Source organism: Lycium barbarum, chromosome 4 (genome assembly GCF_019175385.1).
Source record: "Lycium barbarum isolate Lr01 chromosome 4, ASM1917538v2, whole genome shotgun sequence".
Lineage (NCBI taxonomy): Eukaryota > Viridiplantae > Streptophyta > Magnoliopsida > Solanales > Solanaceae > Lycium > Lycium barbarum.
In genome coordinates, this window is record NC_083340.1 from 110708161 (window position 1) to 110731557 (window position 23397).

Consider the following 23397-nt stretch of genomic DNA (forward strand, 5'->3'; position numbering starts at 1 on the left):
AAGCTTTAATCCCACATGATAAATTTACCATATTGATACCGACCTCATAATACTATTACTATCAATTCAACGGTTAAATTATTCCTCGAAGTCAGCTGTACTCACCACTTAGTCAAATCCTATCATTACTATCGACACGACCTTTCAAGAATATTACGAACTTATATTTCATTCCCTTTTTATTTCTAGGAAAATTTTGGCAGAGTTTCCTCTGTATTTCTTACTATCTCAAAACCTGCACGCAGGAAATACCAACAATGCCTCACAGGGCCAACATATATACGCATATATCATATCACATCATAGCCACACAGGGCTCCCAATTTCTAGTAGAAAGTATAAAGGTGTCGGAACTTACCTCACATATCGCCCTCGAGACGTACCTGATCTTTTAACGATCTGTCCTATTATACCTTCCTATCTACCTTCTCTTTCATCCTTCAACTTTACATTTCAATCATATTTCAATATTCTTACCTTCTTCGACATGCCTCTTTCGCACCATTGCTTACCTGTGTACTGTGTAGCTCCCAATATCATCAGTCACTTTCTTCTGTCGATATCGTTCCTCAGCTGAAATCAAAGGTTAGTATAAGGAATTTCATTTGCTATGGCTGGGCTCTATCACACGATCTTAGATATGAAAGAAAGGTAACATCCTAAATGTCCTGTAACTTCCTGTTTATAGATGTGGTGCACAACACACCGATAAACAAGACTCTACTAGACACGGTCTGTAGACACTCCGAGGACGAACTGCTCTGATACCACTTTTGTCACGACCCAACCCCGTAGGCCGTGAGTAGTGCCCGAGCTGGACACTCGTATACATACCTGTTAGCTATAATCAACCCAAAACTAACATAATAGAGAAACTTGTAAAGCAAAACGTCATCTCAGAACTGTCACATATATATATATATATATATATATATATATATATATATATATACATCATGGTAACCTGTCTCCTGAGGAGTCACAATCAATCAACCATGACATAATATGCAAGCCGACAAGGCTGCCACTACATACGGGGACATCCCAAACACATATGCACGCCGACTAGGCTGCTACTACATACAACATCCCAAAATATATATATGCAAGCCAACAAGGTTGCCACTACGTATGAGAACGTCCCAAGTATAAGTCATGCTAACACAGCCAAACAACATCTGTAAACAACCCACACATATGTCTACAGACCTCTAAGAGTATCAAAGTGTCATATGACGGGACAGGGCCCTACCGTACCCCTGGATAAACATATATATACATCAAAAAGGATCTGTACCAAAAGTCTAGGCTCCGGGACAATGGAGCACTCCAAGATAGCTGAGTGGAAATCCTAAGTTGGGGGATCACCGAATCGAGCGTCTGTACCTGCGGGCATGAAATACAGCCCCCCCCCCCCCCCCAAAGAAAGGGGGTCAGTACGAGATATGTACTGAGTATATAAAGCATGAAATACAATAAGGAAAATCATAACTGAAGTAGAGATTCCAGGAGACAAGTATGATAACCAAGAAATCACTGTGCCTGTACCTTACGAAACAAAATCATGCATATCATTATCATATACCGTACCCAGCCCATTGTGGGACTCGGTGAATAAAATCATATTATCATATCATCATATACCGTACCCGGCCCATTATGGGACTCGGTGAATAAAGTTGTGTACACGTATACCATATCCGGCGCATCATGGGACTCGGTGCCATAATCATATCATCATATCATCATATACATATACCGTACCCGACCCTCTAGTGAGGGACTCGGTGAATAATGTAGTGAAACTGTGCACGAATACATACCCGGCCCGAGACTCGGTGAATGATACAGTAACAGTATGCCCGAGTAGAATATCATGAGCAACCATATGCAACTACATCATCATCTGAGACTCAATAGAATAAGTGGACTAACTAAAACTCGAATATCAAGACAAGAGTCATGGTAAGTATGGATGTCAATAAGAACTATATCAAATAGGGCCTCAGGAATCATACGTCATGTTCCAAGATAATGCAAAACAACTATTGGAAGTCAAGGACGTTAATCATTACAGAGTCCTTAAGAATAGGAACTCTTACACACCAACTACTATCCAACGTATAGAGGACTCGAGAGGAAACTCAGTCACTTAAGAGTTCTAGCATCAAGAAGTGAATAAGAATCATGAATCACACTCAAGACTTACGAATAGAATTACCCCAAAGCTCATATCATTCATCACTTAAATCTAAGATATGCCAAAAGAAAGAAGGGGAGCTTTACATACCAGTCGTAGATCAACCGTAACCAAGCTTACTTTGTCGCTCCTTTAGCCTATTTAATATGAAAGTAACACTATTGTTAATCAACTATGACTTTCCAGCTCATAACTCTACAACCAAGCACTTATAGGGATTATTTCTTAGCCCACACTTCTCGGCTAGTATTTTGATTAGTTACGGACTTAACGGAAATCGGGCAGCATTTCCCCTATATAACTCGCCTAACCCGAACTTCCAATTAATCTCCTGTTATCACAACAATACCAACAACAACAATAATAGAAATATTCATGTCAAATCCTTACAATCCAGCCCATAAACATCTCAAACAACCCAATAATCTTTCTTAACACTTTTCCAATCCAAATCATTAACATTTAAGATTATACACCAAACAGAACAACATACGCTTTGTATATGATATGTTATACACTTCTTTCTTCCGAATTTAGAAGCCATATCAATGACAACCCGAACAACAACATATGAACATAAACCACACTTTCAATCTTTCAACTCAACAATTCCATATAACAACTACAACTCCTAATACCAACGAATTCATGCAATTTCTTACTTCCAATTTCATCTAATACAATTTTAATCTTTCCATTACAACAACATTAATCCAACTATACCATGAAGTGAGAAGATCTTACCTTAATTTAATCGGAGCATATTCTACACTCGTTTGCACCAATTGCACCGCTTCTTCTTTCTTCAACTTAAATCCTAACTCGCTGCTTCCTTTGGGACGTTTAAATCACCTTGGAGATTTAATCTAGATTTTTTTTTAAAATGACAAGGCTGGCCGTGAACAGTGGCCGTCGTGAACAGTGCAACCGTGAACAGTGCAGCTTTGTTTCAAGAATGAAGATGAAGTTTGTGAAGGCAAAATGTGATCCACTGGTCATCACAATACATATATATGTAGCCCCCCCCCATTTGACACATGTCCAACCAAATGACATGTGTCCCACTATGACATGTCATCCTCCATGATCCAATTATATTCATCCATGTATTGTAGTGGGGCCCACTTAATAATCTAATTATAATTAATTAATCCCTAATCTCCATTAATCTTTGTACACCAATTAAATTTACAAGCAATCGTGCACTCGTTATAAGATTGGGGATTAAAAGCCCTTGTCACATATCCCAAAAATTAATCTCGTCCTTAAACTTACGTCGATTAGCTTACGAATAATTCGACGTATAAAAATACGAGGTATAACAAATATGTATATAATTATGTAACGCGGGCACACCTCTGCAGTTGGGTACGGATAACCCTGAAGCCTTGGTAGGGCCAGGTATGTATAACCCTGAAGCCTTGGTAGGGCTAGGTAGAGATAACCCTGAAGCCTTGGTAGGGCCAGGTAGAGATAACCCTGTAGCCTTGGTAGGTCCAGGTAGAGATAACCCTGAAGCCTTGGTAGGGCCAGGTATGTATAACCCTGAAGCCTTGGATGGCCAGGTATGTATATGATATAAATATGTATACGATATGGATATGTACATGATATATATATATATATATATATGATATATGTAGGAAAAGCCCGAAAAATATGTATGTGATATTGTCGAGCCACTACGTGGCCGAATGCGGATACGTTAATGTGCGGTATTATAATACATGTGTGATACGATGATGTATGCGCTATGATGATACTTGTACCGTGATAATAGATGATATAGGCATGAAAGGTATCCTCCTTTAAAAGTTATGCAGGTTATGTTTTCATCTTATGTCCTATGACTTCTCTAATATGTTTATTTCATTCATGCCTTACATACTCAGTACAATATTCGTACTGAGGTTCGTTTTCTTTTGACACTGTGTTCATGCCCACAGGTAGACAGGGAGGCGACCTAGATTTATGGAAGCCGATAAGAAGAGTTTTGAAAGCACTCCATTATTCGGGAGGTGCCATTGATTTACCATTTTATGTACATGTATGTTTTGGCCACAACGGGGTCCTGTCCCGTCCATATGTCTAGTATTTAGTAGAGGCTCGTAGATGTGTATGTGTGGGTAGTATGGTCTCACGATATTGATAAGTGTATATATGCATATAGGCATGTGTGTATTATTTTGATAGCCGAAAGGCTTATGTATATAAAAGTAGTTATGTTTTCAATTGAGAAATGATTTTCTTATGATATGAGTATTATAAGTAAGGGAATGAGTGGTGCTCGGTGGTTAGCCCCGGGTACCCGTCACGGCCCCTAGTCGGGTCGTGACAATAATAGTGTGAGTTGTTTATAACATACAAATACTACACTTTAATCAAATAAAAGAAACTGGTAAAATTAAAGGAGGAGGGATAAACTAGGGGTGTACCAAACCCCTAGTTAACCATTTTTACCCATGGTTGTGCCTTCGTGTCATTCTCACCCATGACTGGGCCTTCAATATATATTAGCTTCTCCTTTTTTCTTCTTATACTTAATAATTTTGAAGGAATTTCGCTATTGTGCCTTTGACCCAATAGGGTGGCTGGACCTCAGCCCAAATAGCCATGCAGTGAAGAAGGAAAGAAACAAAGACCCCGGTTAGTTTATATTTTTACTGATCTTATCACCTACATAACTGTACACACATACATATTTATCATCTTATTTATTCACAAATCAATGTAATATGCATATGCATTTCCATGCCCTTTGGACTTTATTGGAGAGGACTTGGGTGGTGGGGAGGGAAAAGTCATTGTCCTTCTCGTTCCTGATGCCGCACAAGTTCCAAGAGGTTTCATGAACCTCCGGAATGGCTGATCACTATGGGAAGGTTCAGACCAAACCGCCCTTAAACTGCTTTGTTTCCCCAACTAATACAGCCATGGAGGACACAAACATACATATCCATATACAGACTTGGAATAGATACGACCAGTCCAATGCACATAGTTATAGGATAGCCTTAAACTAATAGGACCAGGTGAAGAATATGAAGAGAAGAGATGGATGGTCCCAGCAGATGTACTACTCTAATAAATCAAGACCAAGGCAACTAAATATGACTTAGACAAGTCATTAGATCGTTGCCTTACTACCACCACCACGATTCTCTCTTCTCTCTCTTCCCATGGAAACCCTAGTTTGAAAACCCTAAACTTTCTATGGCCACTCCGGCCACTGGCCAGCCACCGCCTCTGGTGGCTGGTCAGTCTCTCTCTCTCTTCATAATTTCCCTCCTCTCTCTACATCCAGCAATCTTCAACATCCAAAACCAGCAACTACTACGAGCAATGAACCAAAATATCTCCATACTCTTATGCATGAAGTTGTTGAAACTCCCATGCAGACGTGTGAACCCATTCCTATGAATAAGGTGGAGATTATAGATGGTAAACACGTTGTAAGATGGTCCTCCTATGAAGTCTTACGAATGGAGATGATTAAAAACCTACAAAATGCCATAGTTGGTAAGTTTTCGTATGGATGACCCGAGTTAGATGAACTTAGAACTATTATACCTTAACAGTGTGGTGCAAAGGGTAACTGTCGTGTAAGCTTCTTAAGAGATAGACATGTATTAATAAGATGTGATTTAAGAGAAGATTTTATTACTATCTCATCAAAAAGTGTTTTTTGGATGAAATCAAAGGATGGTCACTCTTATCAAATAAGACCTTTGATTTATGATTCTAAGTTTAGTATTGAAAAGGAGACTTCAATTGCTATGGCTTGGATCTCGTTTCCAAACCTTCTTCCTACCTTTTTTGTCGAGGAATCTTTATTTACATTGGCATCAGCTGTGGGCAAACCAATTCAACTTGATGCTGCTATTATCAATAAAACTAGGCCAAATAGTGCAAGAGTGAAGGTGCAAGTGGATTTGCTTGCATATTTGCCTAAGTCTGTATGGATGGATATTGAAGATGATGTTACAAAGGATATCAGGAATATTCAAGTTAATATTCAGTATGACTATCTACCAAAGTATTGCACAAAGTATTTGTTGCAAAGTCATTCAAATGAAGATTGTTGGGTGCTTTATCCAGAACTGCTAGAAAATGATCAACAATAGTTGGAAGACAAAGAAGAAGTGGTTCAGAACAATGGAAAGGCTATAGTTGTAGTAGAGGAGCCTAGAACAAGTAAACAAGGGCACTTCCAGCAAAGAAGATATAGAGGCTATAGTTGGTGGAAACAACCAATACAACAATATCTACCAAAAGTTTTATCTAGTGGTACTGTGGTAACATATCCTGGAAACAAAGGTCAGGACAAGAACAAAGTGATTCCAACTGGGAAGGATGATGGAAACAAATAAGTTACTATCTCAAATAAATTTAAGGTCTTGAACCAAGGAGTAGATAATACTGAAGTTAGTAAGTTGAACAATGGCAATAAAAGTACTGTGGAGGATGTGGTAGAGGATGATGTTTCTGTAGAGCAAAGGGTTGCAGTTGCAAGTGTTGATGATATGAAGGATCATAATCAAGTTAATATTGTGCATGATGGTGTTGAAGCTGCAATTTTGTCTCAGGAAAAAATCCAGACAAAAAATAGGATCATATCTCTAGAAGAGGGTGAAATTGATGATAATGAAGTTGATGAGGTGCAAAATAATGAAGCTGATAATCAAAGTGTAGTAGCTTTTGACAAAACACAACAGATTAATGGTGACCATGTTCAAAAAGATATTAATAATCATCAACAGGTGGATGGCAGAGCAGAAACGCAGGTGGATGTTGTGGATTATGATTCAAAAGAGGCTCATGACTATCAAAAATAGGAGAACAATGGAGTTTCAGAGAATAACATTGAGGTAGTCGAATTCACTGAGCAACAAAAGATGGAGTTACTAGCTGATCACTTTAATGATGTACATGAGTCTGCAATGGTGCATGGAAGTACTGATGAAGATCCTGATATGGCAGAAGGAGTGTCTAAACCCATAGACCAATATGGGGGCAAAGATGAAGTTGATCAGAATAAAGGTGATTTGGAAGTTTTGCATGACCCTGGTAATGAGGTGAATAATTTGGTTAATAAGTATTAAGTACAAGTTAACAATATACTAGCACTTGTAGATACAGATGGTCAGCAACTAGGTGAGAAAGATAGGGGTGTTAGAGATGAAGATGGAGATATTCCTCAAAATTCTGATGTAATACACATGCATCATGATAAAGAAGAGGCCTTTAATACTAAAGCTCTATAGGAGAATCAGATGTCTGAATGTATTCAAGTTGGTAATCTGAATGTGAATGAAGTCTCTAATGAGGAAGTTCAAGGTGAGATTGGAAAGTACTCAATTAGCTTAGAGAATGAAGGTAAAATGGTTATTGGTTGCTTTCCAAGTAAGAATGTTGCTATGGATCATGAGGCTTCTGCTCAAGATCTAATTCTGAAGGATAATTCTAATGTTGTATATAAACAGAGGAAATCTTCTCCTAACAAAGAATTACATGATCTGGTGTCACATAATCTGCAGGATTTGGAGAATAAATGTTGCTTTACTGAATTGAAAGATGCAATCAGTTCAGATGTGAAGCAAGCTGAGAGTAATCTAATATTGGAGGAGTGTGTAGGATTATTTTCACATGAGAATTCTAAAGGTAATAAGAAAGGGAGGAAGGCCAAGCCTGCTACTGAATTGGTGGTTACTAGATCAGTTTAAAAAAGAAACACAGGTGCAAGTAAGAAAACTGGAGAACAACCATCCAGGATTCTGTGAAAGAGGGGTGCAAGTTCTAAGTTAAGTTCCTAATGATGAAGGCATTCTTTTGGAACATAAGATCTGTGAATACTCAGAAGGCTTTTCATAGAGTTCAGATGTTGCATAGACATCATAAATTCTTCTTGGTAGCATTCATTGAGGCTTTTCAAGATTCTAGACACATTGACAAATATAAAAGGAGATTGGGTATAGAGGTGGCTGGCTTGAACTGCAATGCGAAAATCTGTTTTTTTTTTTTTTTGGTTAAAGATGGCATTGATGTGGAAGTATTGATGAACTCTGATTAACAGGTTACTCTTAAGCTTACTTTCCTAGACAGTGGGAAAATATTAATCACTACCTTAGTTTATGCAAAGTGTGATGCTATGGATAGATTGGAACTGTGGGATAATATCTATTCTTTATCAAGCAGCATGAATTCTCCATGGTTGGTAGTTGGAGATTTCAATGTCATTTTACATGAAGAAAAAAAGATAGGTGGACTGCCTGTTCACCAAACTGAGGTTGAGGATTTTGTATTTTGTAAAAATTCTTGTGACCTGCAGGATATTGACTTTAAGGGCAGTCCTTTTACTTGGTGGAATGGTAGAGCTGGGGAAGATTGCATATTCAAAAGATTGGACAGGATTTTAGTCAATAATCAGTTGCAAGAATGGTTTGGTAATTTACAAATGGAGCACCTGTCCAGAACTGGATCAGATCATGCACCTCTTACAACAGGAGAACAAGCTCAGCAATTCTCTAAGCCTTTCAGATTCCTAAAATTTTGGGTAGATCATGAGTCTTTCTTGCATACAGTGGAGCAACATTGAAGTACTGAGTTTGTTGGAAATGCTTTTATTACTTTCAAGTTGAAAATGAAGAAGTTGAAAGCTGCACTATCAGTATGGAGTAAAGAGACTTTTGGTGATATCTTTAAGCAATTAACTATCAGAGAGGATATTGTTAAGATCAAAGAGCAGTTGTTTGAAGAGGATCCCTCTGACGTTAATAGAATGGTGTTGCAACAAGCTCAAGCTGAATTCAAAAGATATCTGCATTTTGAAGAAGAGTTTTGGAAACAAAATTGGTGTTAAATGGAAATCGGAAGGAGATAGAAATACAAGGAATTTTCACAGCTTGGTAAATGGAAGAAGGAAGAGAATGCAACTTAATGGAATACAGAATGATGAAGGTGCATGGATGGAAGATAGGGATCAGATTTCAGCAGCAACTATAGATTTCTATCAACAAAAATTCTCTTCTGAGCCAACATCATCAGACTACAGCATTTTAGAGCATGTGCAGGAAGTTGTTACTCGGGATCAAAATGATTTATTATGTTCTATGCCATCTTTAGAGGAAGTGCATAAAGATGTATTTGAGTTAGAAGGTGATAATGCATGTGGCCCTGATGGTTTATGAGGAATCTTCTATCAGAAATGTTAGGACATTGTTGGTGCAGATGTATACAATGTAGTATAGGCTTTCTTTAATGGTCAAACTCTTCCAAAATCTGTCACTCACGCTAACTTTGTGTTACTACCAAAGAAGGAAATTATTAACAACTTTTCTGATCTCAGGTCTATCAGTTTAAGTAACTTCATCAACAAGATCATTACTAGAATTATTCATGACAGATTGGAATCTATTCTGCCTTACTTAATCTCTCAGAATCGATCTAGTTTTGTAAAAGGAAGGAATGTTATAGATAATGTGTTACTTACTCAAGAGGTTGTTGCAGATATTAGAAAGAGCGGGAGGCCAGCAAATGTGATTCTCAAACTAGACATGGCAAAGGCATATGATAGGGTCTCTTGGAATTATTTGATTCAGGTAATGAAGAGGATGGGATTTTCAGATGTGTTTGTGGATATGATTTGGAGAATCCTAGCTAATAACTGGTATTAAATCCTCATTAATGGTCAGGCTACTGGTTTCTTTCATTCTACAAGGGGAGTAAAGCAAGGTGATCCATTATCACCTACTTTATTCATCTTGGTTGCTGAAGTATTATCATGAGCTTTAAATAGCTTGTTTGATGAAGAGGTGTACAGGGGCTATGGATTGCCTAAATGGAGCTCTAATCTGAATCATTTGTCATATGCTGATGACACAATAATTTTTGCCTCTGCTGACAAATGGTCACTTCAAAGGATTATGAAGATTCTGCATGAGTATGAAGCTGTTTCTGGTCAAAAGATTAATGTTCATAAGAGTGCTTTCTACATGTATAAGAAAATATCTATTGAACTGATGCATGAAGTCCAGCAGATCACAGGATTCTCAAGAGGTGAATTTCCTTTTATTTACCTTGGATTTCTAGTGTTTCATGCAAGAAAACATAAGATATTCTATAAAGATGTGATGAAGAAAGTTAGAGATAAATTACAAGCATGGAAATGAAAATTACTGTCATTTGGTGGAAAAGCTGTACTGATTAACATTTGGAGAGTTCGGTTTTATAAGTTACCTATTGATGAGGTATTGCAAAGGATGCATATTTCTGTAGCTTCAAGATGCTATTGTTGTCACAGTCATCAAGAAATAATGGATCATTTATTCTTAACTGGTCCATTTGCAATGAAAGTTTGGAAATATTATTGTGATGCAGCTGGAATTTCAGGACCTCTAATTCAGGTAAGGTATGCAATTCTAAAATGGTGAAACACTCCTGTTAAAGCTAATTTGAAGACGCTATATCAAGCAGTTCCAGCTTTCATTTTGTGGCAACTTTGGAAGGGTAGAAATACAAGGAGGCATGGAGGTACTATCAATGTGAACAAGGTTATCTATGAGATCAATAGAGGTATATTTTTATTGGCACAAAGCCTATTTCCTGGCATGAAGCAGTTTCCAAAAAGGTGGCCTTTCTTTGTGCAATGTTTAGAGAACCTGAGAATGATAGTTATTCACAAGAAATTAACCTGGTTACCACTAGAAAGGGGGAGATACAAGTGTAATACTGATGGTGCCTCAAGGGGTAATCCAGGCCCAAGTTCAGCAACTTTCTTTATTAGAGATCATAATAGAGATTTAGTGTATGCAGCAGGGAAAAGATTGGAGGATACTACTAATGTAATAGCTGAAGCAGTTGCAATTGAAGATGGAATACAATATTGTGTAGATCATCAGCTATTACCTTTGACAGTAGAAACTGATTCTTTGACAATGCAGAAGATATTAGATGGGATATGGGAAGTGCCATGGAGGATATCATTGGTAGTTAAAAGAATTCAAAGGCTGAGAGAAGGAAAGCAGATTGGTGTGGCTCATATACTGAGAGAAGGAAACAGCTTGGCAGATTTTTTCATTAAAATTGTTTTTGATTTTGCAGGCACCATGCAGTTTCATAATTTTCAGGAAGTTCCATCAATAGGTAGAAAGATAATCAACATGGAAAAAATTCAAACTCCAAACATTAGAATAAGAACAAAGGACCAGTTTTGAAAACATAGGGAGGGAATAAACTAAATATAGTGCAGTCTTCAGTGTGTGGTATTAATGTTATGTTCAATATACTGAAGGATGTGCTATATCTAGTTTGTCGTTTATTAGACTGATATTGGATTGATTTGGATTTTGAAGGCTGGATCAGTACTACTACAATGGATACAAGAAGTGCTAGAGAGAAAGTGCATGATAACTAGACAAGGTGCAATCACTTTGAAGGATCAGTATGCAGGAGGAAGTTTCAGCAGTCTATGCAGATCTGTGCTGATCTGTGAGCTTGGCTTATACGGTGAAGTTGTGCAAGTGCTATAAAAACTCTACTGGAAGAGGCTTATTATAACCAAAATCCTTAAGTTCTACTTCATGAGTTCTTGATTTATTCCATCTGTGAGACTTGTAGATGTGAAAAATGGATGCAAGACAAGGCCTTGGAACTAGTTGGTTTTCTACTTATGGTGTTATTAGGATTAGCATAGTTTTAGCATTTCTATTTTCTTAGATTTTGTTCTTTTTCTTCCTTTCTTTGCTTGTACAGTTTGATTTTATTAATAAATTACCACCTTTTATGGTGGCTTTAAAAAAAAGACTTAGGCAAGGAGGAAGTAACATACATGGACATAATGTGACGAAAACTAAAATGAACCAAACAATCACAACATAAGCAGACATATAGAGTTGGCATGGTCCAAAGCAGTCTTGAATCAAGTAGGCATGGTATAAAAAAAACAAGTAAAGGCACATAGACATAGGGTAAGCAAGCCTCAGTAGTGTTACAATATAACAGAGATGAGCAACAGATTTGACAGTTACAGAGGGCATATAGAGTTATTCATATGAAGCCCCCTACAATGATAGATGGCCTATGCACAACTAAAGTAAGTGTCCACACAACCTTTATATGCCATATTTTAAGCCTAGATGATTCTCACACATGATGTAGGAAATGTATAGGAGAACAAGGTATGTAACTCTAGTGGACATGATATAGGCAGACTTAAGCAGGTGAATCAGAATCCTCTAATTAAAACAATCATTTGCCAATAAGCAGCACACAAGGTAAGCAACTAATCTCTAATTACTACGACATCAACAGAAACAGAGCACAGGCAGATTTGATTATGCTAAGGAAATATAGGAAGGGTCATGGCTTTGCTAGCTTGATGAGCACAAGTGGGATGCTGCATTGCCCTCAAGATCATTTAGTTAAAGGTCATGAAAAAATAACTAGAATATGGGCAAGGTCCGGTGTAAGTAATACCAAGAGATTTTAAGTCCTAGTGATTCTATGTAAGGTATGCAGTTTTAAGTATAGCAACTACATTTTGCACACACACCTTAAACACATAGAAAGACCAACAGTCCCAAGGTAACATAGAAGATTCAATATTTTTAAAGTTCAGAGTTTTGAAATCCCTTTTAGACCTTCTCCCCTAATCCTCTTCCATTGTAGAAAAAAAATAGGTTAATCCCATAAGAAGATGCACATGATTTAAACATATTCACAATTAGTGGCCTGCTTTTAACTCCCTCATTTTTTAGCTGAACAGTATTCATAATTCACCTAGGACCATTTCAAAGTTCACCTGTTATTATACCCTTGGCTGGTGTTTAATGTTGCACTAAGGAGCAGTACACTTATTCAAACAGGGCCAGGTTCATTTATTGTCCTATAACTAGGTTTGGACTAGCAAGCTTAAGGACACATCTCAGAAGTTTAAGACATGATACATTATCTAGAGTACAATAAAGAAAGAGTTAAATGTATTCCCATGTCATCATGCTGCTGACTTAAATTAATATAAGTACTCCCCTTTTCCTTTCTTTAGTATTCTAGTGTTTTAAGAAAACCATTTCGAACACAAATAAAACCAAAACATATGCATACAAAAACCCATGTAGGTTTTAACTCTAAACCAAGTCCAACTAGATGTTAGAGGGTCCTCACAACTTATTATGTTGTCCATATAAAACATTTTGACTTATTTTTCAGCAATCAGTGATCATATACCTACTTGAAGTCTTTCTCTCTTTTCCAATTTTAAGCAATACCTACAATCCTCAAACTATTATGTATCATCTAGTCTAGTCAACTAATCCCTAAAGCATACCTGAGTAGGTCAGCATGTTCATTTGAATCCAAAACATTATGACCAAGTTTAGTAATATAAGTGAACAACCATTAGTGCAAAGGAAGTTCATTTTTGAGGACCCATTTAACTCATCAAAATGGAAAAAGGCCATCCAAGTGTGAAAACATAGCAAGTTACACCTGATAGACTTATGGGATATGCCATGACAATCTTTTATTTCGGAAGAAAGATACTATGGATCAAGTGAGACCCGACCCTTTCTCAATCTTCTCCTAAGATGTCTTTACAAAGACTTTGTCTATCTGTCAAGTGGGTTATACTTACATATCTACACTCATGGTCCTCTTCTCTCATTCTTAAGCAATGCTAAGGGGGTTGAACAGCTTAGATTATAACGCCAATTTCCTCAAGGTTTCAACTACAATCCTGTTTTAAGACCCTCTTCTTTTTACTCTAACAAGACTTACAAGATCCTATATGTTTATCCTCATTTTAGGCCTAAGCAAACAGTGTGATCAATAGTTATTATCAGACCATGTTCCTCATCAATGGACAAAAAAAAAAAAACCAGGTCTCATGTTTTAAAGGAAACCCTCAATCCCTAAGCTATTCAGGACTTAGCAAAACATGACCAAACCTACTTCATTTCACCATTCTCCTACTACTTTAAACTGTTAAATTGGACACTTAAGGTCACCCATTAAACCAGGGTCAGTCCATGAAGAAATATCAATATAGATGCAAGAGCTTTGTCATGACCCAGCAAGAGTGTCATGATGGGCACCCGGAGTTAGCCTACCGAGTATCTTTGAACATACACATCATAATCATTTCTAGGTAGGCCATAAGCTCGCTCATATGCATCATAAAGGTAAGGACGAGTATCACAATATAATGGCACATTATTATGTAATCACCAGCAACCATGCCCATAATCATAAGCCGCCAAGGCTGTCTAAATGCTATACACCAACATGTACTGACGAAGCTGCGAAATATCTAGGTACATGCAACGATCTACGAGCCTCTATAAATATATAAAATACAAGAGTTCGTAAGGATGAGGCAGGACTATGTCGTGCCCAAATATATACACAAAAGGGAAGTACCAATAAGCTACAGCTCCGAGACAACTGGAGCCTTTCTGGAACTCCGCTGATAAAGCCCCTAACGGGCAGGTTCATCTATCCGTCCACCTGCAGGCATGAACGCAACTTCCACAAGAAAGGACGTTAACACGAATAATGTAAGGCATGAATAATATTATAATGAGAAACGTAAAACACAACATAAAGGGAAGAGATAACCTGTACATTTGATTGCCTTTTAAGGCGGATGTCATGCATGCTAGCTTTAACTTCTTTTAAACAACTTTATAAATACATACAAGTAAACTGTCCGACTATAGAGGTACAGTGTTATGTTGCCCGGCCATATAGGCACGGTGTTATCATCATTAGCCCGCGTCCGGGGCGTAAGCTGCCCACTGCAGTGGTACGTCTGCCCAGCTACCTATTGGGCAGCGCGGTGTTATTAAAATACATACATATTTATAAACCATGCATGAGAGCCCAAGTGAAAGCCATGACTCTATCGGAGTGACGTAAGGTCGGTAACCTCCGATTTATATTATGGAATAATCATCATCGCTATATCCCACCTTGAAGGAACAATTCATGAGGTGAGATAAAAAACAATGGATAAAATCAAGAAAATTATGAAATAAGCTCATTGATCCCATAATACCGTTAAATCATAAGCTTTGGAACTCCTAGAAATAGAATCAGCATCATCATTATCTTCATAAAGCAAACTCATCTTTAGCGTTATAAGAGACTCTTGGAATCATGAATCTCTAACTTTTGAGGATAAGGAAATTATGGAAAACATATACGAATACACAAGAAAGGAGTCATGCCTTTGGAAAGAAACGGACTAGCCATAACATACCAGATTGATCTCCTACGAATTAATGCTTATTCTCCCGAACTTGAAAATCTACATTCAAGAGAAATTATACCACAGTTAGACTTATCGTCATATGCCTATCTCAAGTCTTTAAATCAAACTCCTTTAAAATCTGCCAAAGTTCGGATAGCATCTCCCCTGTTTATATTCTTAGCTTGAAATCAGAATTTCAGCAACCAGCACAACCATAACAACAACAACGCCAATAACATCATCCTCAATACCAAAATATTCCATAAACATCCCACACGATGTTTATCTAATTTTTCAACCAACAAATTCGTTATACGACTATTTAATAGTTTTATCTCCATGATTAAACCTAAATCAATACCAAAAGGGGAAGATTCATACCTTACTCCCGCCAAAACCGTGTTATCTTCAATATTCACCTTGAATTCCAGCAAAGATTCACCGCAGTACGGTATTATAATCGCAAGTATACGCTGTCGGAACCTAAATCCAGGGGTTGAACTTGATTCGCGTTAAAATTTAAGGTTTGGAACTTGGGGGAAATTTCCAGAGAGTTTGAGAGGTTTTGGGATATTTTTGGATCAGAAATGAGGAGGTGAGCCCCCTTATATAATGTTCCAGATTCTATCCAAACCGACTTAAAAATTACTCAGCGCGTTTGCGCCACCTTGGGGTGCGTTCGCGTTGTGTTGTATCCTGGTTCCTCTGCGCGTTCGCGCCACCCCCAAGCGCGTTCGCGTAGAGTTAATACCTGCTCTGGCAGCCTGTCTTAGAATGATCATAACGCTTGATGTTGTTGTCCGTTCGATGCACGGTTTGTTGCGTTGGAAACTAGACTTCCTGAACTTCATTTTTAGGCTTTTACTTTGCTTCAAAACTCCTCATATATAAAAAAAATATCCTTTCTCCATGTTGTACCAAAATTGCCCCTCATGGTCATAAGTTAAGCACATATAATCTCATATATTTTTGGAGGTAACTCTAGTGTCCACAATTGAATGTCTAGCACCTAGCGAATCTCAATGTACAAAACCTACGAGGTGTAACATTCCTCCCTCTTGAGGAACATTCGTCCTCGAATGCTAAGCTCTTAGGGATTTCTTACGAAAATTTTGCCAGAGTTTCCCCTGTAATTGTACCACTACCATCCTGCCACAACAACTCAAAATATACAATGCCTCATAGAGCTACAACATCAATACCCATATTGGCCACACACGACCAAAAAGTCATTCAAAAAAGCATTACATACCCGAAAGTGCTGGTGTCTCTGTCTAGAACTCTTCTGGAGGTGGAAACAGGTGCGGATATCTAATCTTCATATCTTCCTCCGCTTCCCAAGTCATTTTATCTCTGTTATTATTTCTCCACAGGACTTTAACCGATGTTGCATCCTTGGTTCTAAGTCTTCGAACTTGCCTATCTAAAATGGCAATGGATACCTCTTCATAGGACAGTTTCTCGGTAACTTGGACATCATCTACAAGCTCAATTTTGGAAGGGTCTCCCACACACTTCTGAAGCATTGGTACATAAAACACTAAGTGCACTACCTCCAAATCCGAAGGTAGATCTGACTCGTAAGCCACTGGACCTACCTTGCGCACAATCTTGTAAGGATCGATATATCGAGGAATACGCTTGCCCTTCATGCCAAATCTCATTACACCTTTCATTGGTGACACTTTCAGAAATACCCAATCGTCAACTTTGAATTCCAAGTTCCATCAACGATTGTCCGCATAGGATTTCTGATGACTTTGGGCTGTTGGAAACCGATCTTAGATAAGCTTGATCTTCTCCACTGCCTGCTGGATTAAGTCTGGGCCTACTAATTCTGTCTCACCTACTTTGAACCATCCAATAGGTGATCTACATTTTCTCCCGTATAGAGCTTCATGTGGGGCAATCTAAATACTGGAGTGGTAGCTATTATTATACTCAAATTCAATGAGTGGCAAATGATCATCCCAGCTACCTCCAAAATCCAACACACAGGCTCTTAGCATATCTTCAACGGTCTGGATAGTGTGCTCAGCCTGCCCATCAGTCTGTGGATGAAATGCAGTACTAAGCTTCACTTGTGTTCCCAAACCTTTTTGAAAGGATCTCCAAAAATTAGCTGTAAATTGAGCTCCTCTATCAGTAATAATGGATACTGGAACACCGTGGAGTCGCACTATCTCTTTGATGTACAACTTTTCATAATCTTCTGCTGAATACGTAGTTCTGATTGGCAAGATATGAGATGATTTTGTGAGTCTGTCCACAATCACCCATGTGGAGTCATACTTACGCCGGGAACTAGGAAAGCCTATAATGAAGTCCATATTAATCGCCTCCCATTTCCACGTCGGAATCTCTATAGCTTGCAGTAATCCCCCAGGCTTTTGATGCTCCGTTTTCACCTGCTGACAATTAGGACATTGAGCTACAAACTCCGCTATATATTTCTTTATTCCATCCCACCAATATACAGATTTAAGATCATGATACATCTTTGTCGCTCCTGGGTGGACAGAATAACGACAATGATGGGCTTCTTCAAAAACCTGTCGACGTAATCCTGCAACATCCGAAACACATAATCTGGCTTGATGCCTGAGAATTCCATCTGCAGGAACCTCAAATGGCGAGTTATCCTTCTGAGGAAGCACATCTCTATAATGAACTAACACGGGGTCCTCATATTGGCATTTCTTTACCTCCTCTACTAAAGATAACACCGTTGGGTTCTGGACGGCGACTCCCGCATTGCCCGAATCCATTATGCGAACTCCTAGGCTGGCTAGCTGTCGAAGCTCGCGAATTAACTCCTTTTTATCTGGTTGAACATCACTTAAACTACCAATGGACTTGCGACTAAGAGCATCGGCTACTACATTTGCCTTTCCCGGATGGTACAGGATACTCACATCATAATCTTTTAATAGCTCCAACCACCGCCTTTGCCGCAAGTTCAATTCCTTCTTTTTGAAAATATATTGGAGACTCTTATGATCCGTATAAATGTCCACATGAACACCATATAAATAATGTCTCCACATCTTTAATGTATGAATAACCTGTTATACCCCGTATTTTTGTACGTCGAATTATTCTCAAGCTAATCGACATAAGTTAAGGACGGGATTATTTTTGGATACGAAATAGGAACTTTTAATTCTCAATTTTAATTTGTACACGATTTGTTTATAAATTTCAATTAGTGTAGAAATATTATTGGAAATTAGGGACTAATTAACTATGATCAGATTATTAAGTAGGGATTAGTGATTAATTAAGATTAATTAAGTTAATTATATCTTGTGGGCCCCACCCGTTTTTAAATTAAAAAAATATATAAAAAAAAATTGGTGAGTCATAGAGGGGGGGGGGGGGCACGCGTCCAAGGAAGGAGCGCCATATATAAAGTTAGGATGATGAACAACTTAGGTAATTCATTTCATTTTTCAAGTGGAAGGTTAAGAAAAAGAAAAAACAAAGGCATTGCCATGGCTGCCAAGCTCTCGGCCAGCCATGGTTGATTAAACAAAAATTTTATTTCTTGTTTTGATTAAGTTCCAAGGTGATTTGCAAGTCCAAGGAGGTGATAGGAACATTGGGTACTGAATTGAAGAAGAAGAAATAGTGAAATTGGAGCAAATAAGTGTAGAATTTCCTCCGATTAAATTAAGGTAAGATTTTCATATTTTATTGTATAATTGGATTGATGGTGTTGTAATGAAAAGGTTAAAATTAGATTAGATGAAATTGGAAGTAAGAAATTGCATGAATTCGTTGATATTAGGAGTTGTGGTTGTTATATGAATTGTTGAGTTGAAAGGATTAAAAGTATGATTTATGTTCATTTGTTGTGGTTCGTGTTGTTGTCGTGTTGTTATTGGTGTGGATTCTAAATTTGGAAGGAAGAAGTGTATAATGTATCGTATACAAAGCGTATGTTGGTTTGTTTATAATCTTAAATGTTAATGATTTGGATTGGAAAAGGGTTAAGAAAGGTTTTTGGGTTGTTTGAGTTGTTCGTGGGCTGGATTGTAAGGATTCTATATGAATATTTCTATTACTGTCATTGTTGGTATTGCTGTGATAACAGGAGGTTAATCGGAAGTTCGGGTTAGGTGAGTTATATAGGGGAAATGCTGCCCGATTTCCGTTAAGTTCTTAACTAATAAAAATCCTAATCTAGAAAGTATGAATTGAAGAATGATTCCTATAGGTAATTGATTGCAGATTTATAAGCTAGAAAGTATAGTTTACTAACGGTAGCGTTACTTTCATATTGAATAGGCTAAAGGGGCGGCGAACAGAACTTGATTACGGTTAACCTATAATAGGTATGTAAAGCTAACCCTTCTTTCTTTTTGGCATGATCTTTCTGAAACAAACAAACGACCTGTATATGATTCCAAAGAAGTTCCTATTCTTAGAGCCACTAGGATGGCCAATGTTCTTGATTTCCAGAAGCTATTTCATTATGTCTTGATACGTGTATATGATTCCAGAAGTTCTATTTTGATATAATCCATAGTGACATTCGAAAGGTACTTGATATGACTATTGTCTTGATTTTTGAGTGATAGCTCGTTTTGATTATTCTATCGAGTCTCAGATATGATTTAACTTGCATATGGTTGCTCACTACTCTGCTCGTCCATGCCTCAATATGTCTTTCACCGAGTCCCGGGCCAGGTATATCATCGTGCACAGTTTCACTGCATTGTTCACCGAGTCCCTCACTAGAGGGTCGGGTACGGTATATATATATGATATGATGATATGATGATATGTTTATGGCGGCTAGGATGGTATATGATGACTTTATTCACCGAGTCCCATAATGGGCCGGGTATGATATATGATATTGACATGCATGATTTATGTTTCAAAAGGCAAGTGTTTTGGTATTCTGGATGTTATACTTGTCTCCTCTACTCCCTACTTCAGTTATGATCCTCTTTACTATATTTCATGCTTTACATACTCAGTACATGTCTCGTACTGACCCCCTTTCTTTGGGGGGCTGCGTTTCGTGCCCGCAGGTACAGACACTCGATTCGGTGATCCCCCAGCTTAGGATTTCCAGTCAGCTGTCTTGGAGAGCTCCGTTGTTCCGGAGCCTAGATTTTTGGTAGAGATCTTCTGATGTATATATATGTTTGTCCAGGGATATGACGAGGCCCTGTCCCGTCATATTTCACTATTGATACTCTTAGAGGTCAGTAGACATGTGTGTGGATTGTGTATAGATTATGATCGGTTGTGTCTATATAGTTTGTTGTGGATGTTTCTGTTTGTTGTGGCAGCCTTGACGACTTGCGTATGTTATCGATATGTAGTGGCAGCCTTGTCGGCTTGCGTATTATAATGATATATAGTGGCAGCCTTGTCGGCTTGCGTACTTTATTACGTTGTGATTGGTTGAGACTCCGCAGGAGATAGATTATCATGATCTGTGACGATGAGAACCTTTGGGTCTATGTCGATTCCCATGTTGTCTATAGTGTCAGTCTGACTATGTCTAGCAGGTGCACATATGGGTGTCCAGCTCGGGCAGTAGTCATGGCCCACGGGGCTTGGTCCTGACAAAAGTGGTATCAGAGCGGTTCATCCTCAGAGTGTCTACAGACCGTGTCTAGTAGAGTCTTTTTTATTGGTGTGTTGTGCACCACATCTATAAACAGGAAGCTACAGGACATTTAGGATATTATCTTTCCTTATGTCTTAGATCGTGAGATAGAGCCAGAGTCTAGGAAAGATTGTTTCTGACCTCTTTTCCTGTAGGTAGGTGCAGAATTGCGAGAGATGAAGAGGCCAGCTTCGGATAGTGGGGGTGCTAAGAAGGCCCCTAGGGTAAATTCAGGACCCCAGGCTCCAGGACCGAGCAGGAGGAGCCTCAGTTACTCTATCGAGACTGACCCATCAGAGGACCTAGTGACAATTCCCCCGGAGTTTTTGATATCTAGGGAGGCGGTCCTCGAGGCCGTACCAGTTGCTCCTATGGCAGAACACCAGGTTAGACCGGCTACCCCGGTAAGTGTTACAGATTACTCCAGCCCCCTATCCTGGTCGTCGGTAAACCAGGAGTTGCCTGGTTATCTACATTCACCGGACTCCGATGAGGAATACGATGAAGGCCAGACGAGTAGATGGCGGGCAGATGATGACGAGGAGCACATTTCGCCTTATAGATCACCAGATCGAACTAGAGACTGATCGACTACCGGTATATGAGATCTTATTGAAATTTCCTATGTAGGTCTGACTTCGAGAAATAAGGTTAACGGTTGAATTGATAATAATAATAATAATTATTATAAGGTCGACAGTGATATGGTAAATTTATCATGTTGGATTAAAGTTTTAAGAGATACCCTCCATGTCAACCGTAAGAGGCATCATTCTTATTTGGGAAATTCGATTTCGAAGAAGCGAATATGAGCAGCAAAGTTTGGAATTCATTTGAACGGACCAGAATACTTTCCAGCCACATTTTACCTTAGAAAAAGCTCATGTTGAAGAGCAAAAAAAGTCCAGCAATTAAGTTTCACTTTTATTGAAGAGTACAAAGCATACAGCAAGTAGTTTATGATCTAAATAATTCGTTCATGACCCAAGAACAAATCTGGAGGTAAACTATGTAAACCAAGCATTAGAAGCCCCGTGATGCTTGTCGGATTCTAGTTCATCCTCTTGTGGTGGGTTGGAGGATTGTTATGAGAATGAGTAAAGCCCGGTGAGGAACCAATTAAAAGATACGACGTGATCTATGTGACTAAGGTATAAAGGCAAATATGAAATGGAAAGGCTGAGTATAGAACAAATGAGAAAGACTTATAAAATTCTATAGGGAAAGTTCAGAATAAAGAGTATGTGGTAACGAAAATGAAAGCGAGCGAGATAACAACGCAGTAATAGGTTATGACATGTATAGCTGAGACCACGAGTAATATAAGTGACGGATCTGTGAAAGACCAAACTATAAAGATAAGCAACAAAGCAGAATGAGTGCCAGAAAATGACTGGGATGGTAAGAACAAATAGTGATGAGCAAAATATGTTTTGAGAATGAGAAAGGGATTATGCAGAAATAGTGTTTTCCGGAGGATACAGAGATAGCATGAGATTCCTCGTGCACAGAATGAAAGATGGACATAGATTGGAGAAATGGTAAGGGAATAATAAAGGAAGCACCCTAGATAGACAAAATTAATTGAGTACGACTGGAAGATAAAAGAGAAATACATAGCTACGAACTTAAAGGTGTATTAAGATGACAAGGTGGTAAGATAAGACCATTATCAAGATGGATTTGATACTATTTTAAGTTAAAAGTTAGCGTTGGGTACACGATAAGGGTGAAAGAGCATAAGGTATAAAGGAGTACTGCGTATATATGACTTCACCTCGGAAATAGTGAAATCCATAAAAACAATGAGGATAGTAGATTTGCGAAACAACTGATGTATTGTAAATTTATTAGAGGAAGCAGATGATATCCGTTGGGATAAGATATTGTTATAAGAGAGCTTGGGACACTTATCATCATAATATAAATGCTACCTAATTGAGAAATTGGAACGACTATATGTACTACCTAATTACTGATCGGAGTAAGTGGAATGTGGCCTTAGATGAGTTCCTACTAGGGTCGCATTACTCGAGTATAGATGGTTAGATGAGATTTTGTACTGTATATCGAAAAGTTCTCATCGCCTCGTGATTGTGTTAAGGTTTCGTACATGGGTAATCTAAGTTATAGATGATAAAGAAAAGACATGGATATGGTGCAATATATCAAATGTATTGGGAAAAGAATCATATGGATTTGAAAAATTGGAAATGGGGACACAGAGCAGAATGTAAATAGATAGTGATGTAAGTACACCCAAAAAAGGGGGGAAGCGGATGAGAGAAATGCAAGTGTAAGATGAAAACAACTGACACTACA